Raw genomic sequence first — 10,952 nt, forward strand, 5'->3', positions numbered from 1 at the left:
CAGGAACTGATCACTGCCACCAATATACCAATTCAATTATGGCTAATCAATCTACCTTCTTCTAATTTATCCTTGATTGCCTTAGAAATAATACTAACTCCATTCAACACATAACATACTCCATCCACACTCATCCCGAGTGACCTTGAATCACGAGACCATGTTGTCCCAAATCCCACGAATCATTTCATATTTCCTAAATGCTACACTACAAGTCAAGACATCATAGAACATCCTGGGCCTCTTCTCATAAGCTGCTACCAAGCTTGAATCTTAACCGTACCTATAGGATCGAAATCATTAGGCTCCACACTTTACCCCTTTGTATCCACTAGGACCATTGTTGAGAGCCACCCGCTCTGACTTGACCCCGAATATAATCTACTCCATGAATCTTCTAGAACATGGATACCCTCTCGATGAAGCACCCATCAGAATCATTTTCTTTGAAACCCGCATCTATAAAAGGCATAAATCTTGAATCCTTCCCCAAGTCTGAACATGAGCCAAACAGGCCAACCATAGCACCCTTTAATAATCCCTTGCTCAAGTTACCACTTATGTTCTTTTCCTGTAGCTGAAATAACTCATCAATATGCCAATAACCAGAAACCTCGTAAGTAGTTAACCATGCAACCCAATCATAGGTGGTGAGACTCTCCCACTTAGCTTGAAGCCACTATTACATAACTCTAGAATTCACTAGGATTCTTCATCTCTTATTGACATAACCTTACGCAATCAACCGCGAAAATTCTCGGAATTCTTCTGTAAGACCCCTTTTTATACTCTGAATCATCAACCACATTCGCACGACCAATCTCATTTGCTGTATAACCAACAGAATTCTTCACAGAAGCCCCGCCAACCACGCGACCACTAACCTTCTCACAGGGAATAACCCACCTGTAGAAATCACTTCCAGACATCTTCCAATGTTGTTGCACGGGGTACAACCTCTAGGACATCAATAACCCACCCTGTGTCCGAGCTCACTCTCTAGTTGCACAAGTCCATTCACCCATCGTGGACATCAATTAAATTTGTGGCAACATCCTTCCAATTCAAAGTTATGTTGTATCCTTCTTCTTTTCCAGCAGCTCCTTCCCGTTATATCAAATCTCCTACCGCATAATAGCCCATGCTCAAAATTAAATCTGTAGACCCCAAATCACCAAATCACTAAAAATTCCCAAATTGTTCCAACTCCCCTTAAGGTGCGTAGTCATCCTACCACCAAGCCCGTATGCAACTCTCCCACTCTCCCACTTTGGGCAAACTCGCTTCTTTAATCAACTACTCGACCTTCGCTTCTTATACCTGGCCTTCTAGAAGTTTTAAACACCGATTGACACTTCCCACATGTCTTTCCTCATACTTTGCTACTCAATTATTTCCTTAAATAAAATCTACCTTCGTAGCACTTGAACCCACAAATCACTACTAACTTTAAACCTTTCCGAAGATTATCTTTCTAAAGCCGTCAACATTAGGAACACCGATTCCATCCTGAACCACCGCACCCCGTGCTCTCTAACCGTTTTAATACTGACCCGTAATATCCTGCTCCAAAGGCAATTGTAGAAGATCATAACACTGACGAACTTAGTACATTTAATAAGGACAACAACACCTCATCATATAAGAAAACTCCACCACGCTCGCAAATACTGAGTCTCGTTACCCCATCAACCCAAACCTGAACACTTCAGCCCGATTGCCTTTCCCCTACCGGGAATAAAATACCGGATCTCTAGATCATGCACTAAGTAAACCTCCCTTCAAGTCATTCACTGCCTCGACACGTAGGCAAACATCCTACCATCAGAACAATACTACGGAACAAACGTTCATAAGAATCATGGCAACTTGTGCCTAGCCTTAGAGCTCTCAGAAGTACCGCTACTGAGCTGAAACAATAGAATATCCTTCTACAAGGCGACGATAATAGCTCAAACAACCCCGTAGGGAGAAACAACCCGCACCACATTAGTAATACCGTTACAATCCTTAAATTCTCGATTTGTAACCAGCGGTTCACGTCGCGTAAGTTTGAGTAGGAAGGAAACAAGGGCCTAAGCCTCAAGGAATCAAATCACATGATGAGGAATCAAGAAGGGAAGTACTCCTAACAGTCGTGTAGCCTTCCGAAGATAAATACAGACATCTCCGTACCGATCCGCGAGACTCTACTAGACTTGCTCATGACTCATGAGACCTAAGGGAACCTAGTGCTCTGATACCATGTTGTCACGACCCAAAATCCACTAGGGGTCGTGATGGCACCGGACACCGCTGTTAGGCAAGCCAACCAAAATACTTAATTAAATTCAAATTTTAGTGCTTGTTGAAATCATTTTTCCTCATACATTTAAATAATAAATAATAAAATTTATAGAAATATCCATGGAGTGTTTAACAAACTTAATATTGAACAATCCTATAACCATCCCAGAACCCGGTGTCACAAGTGAATGAGCTATATCTAGGAAGCAATATAATACAACATCCATCCCCGATACAAATTGGATAGAAAGTAAATACAAAAAAAATTCTGAGAGAGACTCTGCCGGCTACAGGTCACCTCGAGAAGTGCAGCTCACCTGAGTCTCTATATCAACCATGCAGCTATGCCTGCTAGGCCACTAGAAATGCATGTGCCTGTGCAACAAAAATGCACAGCAAGTGTAGCATGAGTACAAAAACAACGTGTACTCAGCAAGTATCCCATCTAATCTCGAAGAAGTAGAGACGAAATGTCGGTTTCGACATTTGCTAGTGGTCCAATAATAACATAGTAAAAATGTGAGGAAATCATGGATTTATATAGCAATTATAACTCATAAAAATCGGAAAGCAGGTAAACACCTTCTCAAATAATAAAGGATTTCCAAGATTTACTTTTCATTATCTTTATCAATTTACATCGGGCTAGGAAGGGCAAATATCAACATTTAAAATTCCCAAGCAAGCCATACAAGCATACGTATATCATGCCGAGGTCGTACGGCCCGATCCAATAGAAATGTAAATTGTGCACTGCCGAGGGTCGAACGACGCGAACCATGGATGCATCTATTTAATCTACCGAGGCGTTCGGCCCGTTCCAAAAATAAACACACACAGACAGTCAATCAAGAAGTCAACACAGAGCAATTATCTAAAGAAAGTCAATCCTCATTTAACCATTTAAGAAAAAATGAAGTTTAATCTGTTTAGAACTCATTTACTAATTCGATGTAATTTAAGCAATTCAAGTTGTCAATAAATTCACAAATAATCCAAGTATAGCATGCCTTTGGGTCCTAAACTACCCGTACAATAGCATAATAGTAGCTACGCATGGACTCTCATCACCTCGTGCGTATGTAGCCCCCACAAATAGGAGCATATAACTAATTATTTTACCTATGGGGACAATTCCCTCTTACAAGGTTAGAAAGGAGACTCACCTCGCTCCAAAGATCCATAACCGGCATTCCACTCTCTTCCGAAGACTCGAATCAATGCTCAATGCTCCAAAACTAGCCATAATTATGCAAATCCATTAATATATGTTCAACTACTCATTACAATCCAATTTATAAAAATTCCTAACCCCGATCGCAAATTTGACAAAATTGCCCTCGGGCCTACGTGCCCGGATTCTGAAATTTTTCGAAGATAAAGTGTACCCATGAACTCACGAGCTAAAATATATGATTTTCTCTTAATTCCATACCCAAAATCGTGGTCAAAATCCAAGATTACTAATTTCCTAGGTTTTCCTTCAAACCCCAAGTTTCTACAAAATTTCATGTTCAAATCCATACATAATCAATGTATTTAACTCAAGATAGGTGGGGATAACTTACCTTGTTGTTGATGATGATAAACCCCACTTGAAGCTCTCCAAAATCGCCGATGCCAAATGAAAAATGGGAGAAGAATGGCCAAATCCCGACTTTAAAACAAAGCACTGCCTCCAGTACTTTCCGCACCTGCGGTCTCTTGACTGCTTCTGCGGTTCCTTTTCAGGCTGCCCTTTTTTCGCTTCTGCATCCTCCCCACCGCATATGCGGTCCCGCATCTGCGGCAATACGACTGCACTTGCGATCCCAGCTCTCCTCCGCCAATACCGCATCTGCGGTTCTTCTGGCCGCTTCTGCGTCTCCGCACCTGCGGCCCAATTCTCGCAGGTGCGGTTATGACAGCAACCAGCAACTTCAAACTTCCAAAAATTCCATTATTGATCCGTTAACCACCCGGAATCCACCTGAGCCCCCCAGGACCCCAACCAATCATACCAACCTTTCCCAAAATACATTACGGACTTACTCGAGGCATCAAATCATATTAAACAATGCTAAAATCACGAATCGACCTCCAATCCAAGCTTTATGAACTTTAGAACTTCAAGCTTCTACTCTCAATGTTTAAACCTATCAAATCACGTCCGATTGACTTCAAATTTTGCACACAAGTCATATTTGACATTGCGGACCTACTCCAACTTCCGGAATTGGATTCTGATCTCGATATCAAAAAGTCCACTTCCGGTCAAACTTCTCAAAAACCTTCAAATTTCTACCTTTAGCCAAATGACTACAAAATGACCTACGGACCTCCGAATTCACTTTCGATTACGCTCCCAACTCCAGAATCACCATACGGAGCTATTCCCAGACTCGAAATCCCAAACGGACATCGATAACATTGAGATGCACTTCAAGCCAAACTTATGAAATTTTCTCCAAAAATGCTAACTTCAACAATAGGCGCCAAAACGCTCCCGGGTCATCCAAAACCCGATCCGGACATACGTCCAAGTCTGAACTCATCATACGAACCTGCTGGAACCTTCAGATCCCGATTCTGAGGTCGTTTACTCTGAAATCCCATCTTAGTCAATTCTTTCAACTTAAAGCTCCCAAAATGAGAATTCTCTTTCCAAATCAATTCCAACCTTTCCGAAATTCAATTCCGACCACGTGTACAAGTCATAATACCTGAAGTAAAGCTGCTCATGGCCTCAAACTACTGAACGACATGCTAGAGCTCAAAACGATCGTTCGGGTCGTTACTATCTATAAAATGATATATTTGTCCTTGGACTCTAAATGTGTAGATACTACAATTTCTTCTCGCTAGCTCTTTATCATACGTGACACCAAGTGAAGTAGATGCAAACAAGTTATTGTACGTTCTAATATAAGTTCGAAAATTTTCAGATTCTTCAGTATTTCCAAAGTATAACTTCGATAATTCAGTTGCCATTTTATGATATGTCAACCTTATTGAACCATTGTTACAGCAAAATCCTGGAGGTTCATATTCAAACTTCTTTGCATGACAAAATTGACAATTTGGGACTCTTTTTAGAGCAACATACTCACTTCGTTGCTCTTTAGTGACCAGGCATACCTTTTTGGCCCGCCTATGAGCTGAATATGTAAGAAGTATCATTAGGAAAAAAGGAGCACCAAGGAATACGTATGGTGGACATTATTGTAACATTAAATTTGTGCAAACCTTTGATTGGTATGGTGTTCAAGGTAACATGACGCAGGTTAGATGTACCCGATGTGGACCTTATTGTACAAATAGTCACAATTTACAGTAATGTATAAAAAATATGTCATTCTGAAAAGAGTATAATCTGAATGTAGGTTTACCTGCTTCACGAATGATGGGGGGTCCAATGTACCCTTTCCTTTGTCTAAATTAGGAGATGACGTAGTCATACAGGCTTTATAGCTAGTAGCTGGTAAAAAAATAGCCAAAATGTTTAAAAGCGTACAACGAACCCTCAATAGATGCAAAATAGTGTGTAAAAGAGCATGTAGTATTTATGTTTTTTCGTTTGTAGATACATATAAGTAAATAAGCTGCGCTATTCAATCTACAAGCAAAATAAGCATCGTTATATTAATAATATTCTCCGTATAAATATGATTACAACAACATATAACCAAAAAGGTAGCAAAAAAGGTTCTCGTATGGTTACCTGTTTCAGAAATGATAGGGGGATCCAATATACCTTTGCCTTTTTCTAAATTATCCTGCGATGTAGCCGTGCAAGCTTGATGGCTGGCAACTGGTAAACAGAATAGTAAAGACGCTTAAAAACATACAGTGAAGCCTCTGTAGGTGCAAAATAAAGTGCATTAGACCACATAGTATTTGAGTATTTTAGTTTATAGGCACATATAAGATAAATAAAGTATCATACTAAGTTTCCAAGCAAAATACATAAGCACCATTTGTGTTAATAATATATGGTGTGTAAATATGAGTACAATAATATAACCATTTTCAGGAAGTGAAGGAGGTTCTCATATGGTAAGACCGGGTTGTTTCAGAAATCCTGTTTTGTCCCAAGATGATATTGACTGCTCTGGGACAACAAAAATCAACCTTTGAAGAAGGTTGTGCGTAGTAGAATCTTGTCTTCTCATACGCCGCGATAGCAACATCACTTCCCATCTATGAGCAGATATTTGGTTTTGCGTATCACGCCATTTGAGTTGCATTGCAACCTTTCTTTTTTCTGCGTAAGAGCACTTGTTTGCTTCTTTGGAATCCATCAGCTATACAAGTTCAACTTCTTTTTATCTGTAAAATATTTTCAGCCCAAATTTTTCATGAAATATTCAAGCCTAAAAATGTGTCATCGCCTGCCGCTTATCCAAAATTAAAATTACCGCCAATGATAAGACTGATTCAATCAAGAATTTTCTGAAGCACATGACATATTAAAATTCTTGTGCACAAAGGCTTGGCATGCCATAAAAGATACAACAGAGAAACAGAAGATGACAAGAAAGCTCACAACAAATTAGCACACCTAGTATCAGAAATTGTTCCCAATTTATTCTTTTCTTTCTTTCTTTCTTCTTCTTTAACACATCAACGTTCATTTAGTTGTTTGTCATCCAAAAATAATATAATTTCTTTAGCTTAGTGATGTGGGGTGGACGAAAGGAACAAGAAAAGAGAGCTCTTGTTAGTGTAGTTAAACCTATAACAATAATAGAAATCTTGAAAAAAGGCCTAATTCATTCAGGAATTGCCTCGAACACCTAAAGAACAAAGGTGATAGACACTTTAAACTTTCTTTGAAGCAAAGCCTTAGCATTCCATGAAAGATTAAATAGAGAAACAGAAGATAAGAAGAAGAAAACTCACAAAAAACAATGACCCAAAGAGAAAAATTGGCGATAAGATCAACAACTGCGAGGAGCGAAAAGGTGGAACTGGGAAACTGCAATTTCCAGACGTTGGAGCTCTTAAACTATTGCCAGATTGGTTTTTGATACAGAGAACCTGCATCTGCCAAGTTTCTCAAAGAGCTGTCTGCCTGGTATCGGTAAGAAAAAGAAGAGTAAGAAGACAGAAGCCAAAGAAGCGGTGATTGCCAGGTTTTCTGAAGTGGTCGATATAATCCAAGCGAAGCTAATAAAAATTAGATGGAAAGACAATATTACCCTTGAAGTGTGAGGCAGGCGTGTCGTCCAGGTGCCTGCTAACTCTCCCTTATTAGATAGGAGAATTTGAATATGCCTAGTACGTACTACTACATTAATTGAGGCATTCATTTAAGTATAATAATTAATAAAAATAAACTTTTTTTATATTGGATAGCAGTACTTTGGAACAACAGTTTTACTATATATAGGTTAGGGAATGGAATCACAATGTTTTTGGGAACATCTTCAATACCATAAATGAGACAATAGAACTAGACTCAAGGGAAGAGGCGGAGCTAGAATTTTAAGTTTATAGGTTTCGAATTCTTAGCATTTTAAGTTATTGGGTTCAAAATTATTAAATTACAAATAATTAATGAATTGTTCAAGACAAATACAATGTATATATCAAAGCTACTGGCAAAGCCAAACCCGTAGCCAGAACACTGGCTCCGCCCCGGCTTAAGTGTATCCAGAATTCCCCTAACTATACTTCTAGCCGATTTCTATAATCAGACATAGATAATAAGCTAATCAATGACCTTAATGACACCCTACAATATGAAAATGACACGGGATCGAGATTAATCGAGCCAATAGGTACCGGATGGGTATATGTATATATATATATACATATGTACATACGCACACATCTAATACACCACCTCAGGTTTTGATCTCCATGGCATTCAATTTAGAGGTGAATTATTTAGAAAATGAGCAAGGAAAACGCGCGTACATCAATATCACTATGGAGGTGCAAGAAACTAATCCTTCCAGCAGTTCACGATCAACATTTTGTAAACACGACTTATGAATTCAGTGGCAGAGCCTGCGAAAGGGTATCAACTGACAATCTTTTGCCGGAAATATTATACTATTTAGCTAGGTAAAAAAATTATTTTTACATATATATACTATATGTTGATTCTCCTTGTTTTCTTCTTGTGTTTATCTCTTAATTAGATTTTAACACCCCTATTTTCTAGCTCTACCACTGCTTACGATGAGTAAGGTCAGAAGCATAGCTAAGATTTGAAGTTTGTGAGTTCTGAATTCATCATAATTCATAGCTCGTCTTAGTTACTGAATTCGCAATTAAGTATTTATACATATTTAATAAAAAAATTAATACAAATACAGAGCTTAAGCGAAAATCATTGGGTTCAACCGAACCCGTATCAAATAGGCTAATTCCGCCCCCGAGTAAGGTCAAACCCGATGTTATGATACTTTTGGGATCGCATGCATTAGATTTTGTACCTCTGCACTGACCAATTCATATGCTTTTTGTGCGAGATACGTTAATGTAGATCCTGAGTCAATGAACACTCCACCATTTCGGTTAGGTTTGGAAAACATCTTTTGATTTATTGGATAGTTGTTTTGTCTCCAATCCTGATTCCTATTATAGTAACATATATATACATGGGCGGATTGTCACGACCCAAATCCCGCTCCGATCGTGATGGCGCCTCTCGTGAAGACAAGGCCAGCCAACAAACCCATATCACCTTTTCAAAAATAGTTAAACATTAATAGACAGTTTAAATATAATTTAATGATATAATTAACGGAAGCACAACCCGACACAGCCCTAACCGGGGTGTCACAAGTCACGAGCATCTACTAGGGTATAAACACAACTGAAAGCCTGGAGTGTACAAATACAGACTAATGAAATGAGGAGAGAGAAAAGCAGTGCTGCGAACGCTGGCAACTACCTTGCTAAACCCTGATGACTCTGCCTCCGATCAGCCAAAACATACCTGAATCTGCACACAAGGTGCAGGGAGTAATGTGAGTACTCCGACTCAGTGAGTAATAATAATAAATAAAGACTGAAGGCAAGAAATCACGCAAAAACACAAAGTATTCCATACTGAAGCAGAAAAATCACTTTAAACAGTAAAGCAGTGAGAAATCAAGTGAAAATCCCTTTTTTCCAACAAGTAAAGCAAGTAGTTTACAAGTGAGTAACAAAAATGATAGAAATGTAAACAGCCCCTCGGGCAAAACATGTACAACAAACCGCCCCTCGGGCATAATATCAACAGAACCAGCCCCTCGGGCTCAATATCAGAACAGTGCCAGCCCCTCGGGCTCAATATCAGAACAGTAACAGCCCTTCGGGCTCAATATCAAAATAGTATCAGCCCCTCGGGCTACCTCACAATCACTCATATCAGCCCCTCGGGCATAGTATCAATCACTCAAAACAATGGGTACCCGCGCTCACTGTGGGTGTGCAGACTCCGGAGGGGCCCCTTACGGCCCAAGCGCTATATCAAGCCACCTGGTGGCATCATCACCCAGCATATCATCACATCACTCAAGCCACCGCGTGGCATATAAAGTATCTCAGGCCCTCGGCCTCATATCACTCGGCCTCACATTACTCAAGCCATCGCGTGGCATAAATAGTAACTCAGGCCCTCGGCCTCATATCACTCAGCATATCCTCACATATGGCCCTCAGCCTCACTCGGTCCGAAAATCATCACAAGCCCTTTGGGCATTTGTAAAACAGTAGTTCTCAGCCCAAAATATCATATAAAATATCATTTGAGTTTCAAATCTATATAAAAGTGGCTGAGTTTGTAAAACAATAATCATCAACAAGACTGAGTTTAAATATAAGTCAAAACAGTGAGGAAATAGTGATAAAAATCCCCGAAGGGTTCAAATATTTGGCACGAAGCCCAAATACGGCAATCAGCCCAAATCATGATGATAACAAATCAGTTTCAATCAAATATGCAGTAAAATCATCAATACGGGATGGACCAAGTCACAATCCTCAGTAGTAAAGGACCCTGCGCTCATCATCCAGCGCGTGTCTCACCTCAATATAGCACTACAATGTGCAATCCGGGGTTTCAAACCCTCAGGACATCATTTACAATCATTACTCACCTCGAACCGGCTAATTCTCTAGCTCGCGATGCCTTTGCCCCTCGAATTGACCTCTGAATGCCTCGAATCTAGCCATAATGATTCGATTCAGTTAATAAAAATTATAGGAATTAATTCCATATGGAATTCTACATTTTCCATCAAAAATCCGAAATTACACTCAAAATTTGCCCGTGGGGCCCACATCTCAGAACCCGACAAAAGTTACAAAATATGAAACCCCATCCAACCACGAGTCCAACCATACAAATTTTACCAAAATCCGACAACAATTCGGTCTCCAAATCTAGAATTTTCGTTTTTGAAAGGTTTACAATTTTCTCCAATTTCTTCCATTTGATTCACTAATTCATGATGAAAATAACCATGAAATCATTAAATATAATCACTTTTGGATATAGAACACTTACCCCAATCTATATGGTGAAAATCGCTTCGAAAATCGCTTCAATCCGAGCTCCATAGCTTAAAAAATGAGAAAACTCTCGGATTGCCCGAATTATATACTGTCCAAAAAATTTCGGGGTACTGTTTATACGTTTTTACTATTCACGGGTACTGTTCACTGGGTACTGTACATGGTACTGT

The 10,952-nt window shown here is 39.5% G+C and overlaps 1 long non-coding RNA gene across 17 annotated transcripts in view; it reads right to left on the reverse strand.

Annotated features, from left to right (window-relative positions):
• LOC107809134 (uncharacterized) overlaps positions 1–7,404 on the reverse strand; it is a 33,238-nt gene extending 25,834 nt beyond the window's left edge. For 14 of the 17 annotated variants that reach the window (XR_012701964.1, XR_012701969.1, XR_012701974.1 and 11 more), the window contains exons 1-3: positions 7,168–7,404; positions 5,987–6,076; positions 5,655–5,743 (exon numbers count right to left, since the gene is read on the reverse strand). This is a non-coding gene — a long non-coding RNA (uncharacterized LOC107809134). Of the gene's footprint in view, positions 1–2,603; positions 2,662–5,654; positions 5,744–5,986; positions 6,077–7,167 lie in introns of all 17 variants that reach the window. The other 3 variants (XR_012701976.1, XR_001653346.2, XR_012701965.1) reach the window with 1 other exon arrangement.
• Between the last annotated feature and the right edge of the window lie 3,548 nt (positions 7,405–10,952).

The sequence above is a fragment of the Nicotiana tabacum genome, chromosome 18 (assembly GCF_000715075.1).
Source record: "Nicotiana tabacum cultivar K326 chromosome 18, ASM71507v2, whole genome shotgun sequence".
NCBI lineage: Eukaryota > Viridiplantae > Streptophyta > Magnoliopsida > Solanales > Solanaceae > Nicotiana > Nicotiana tabacum.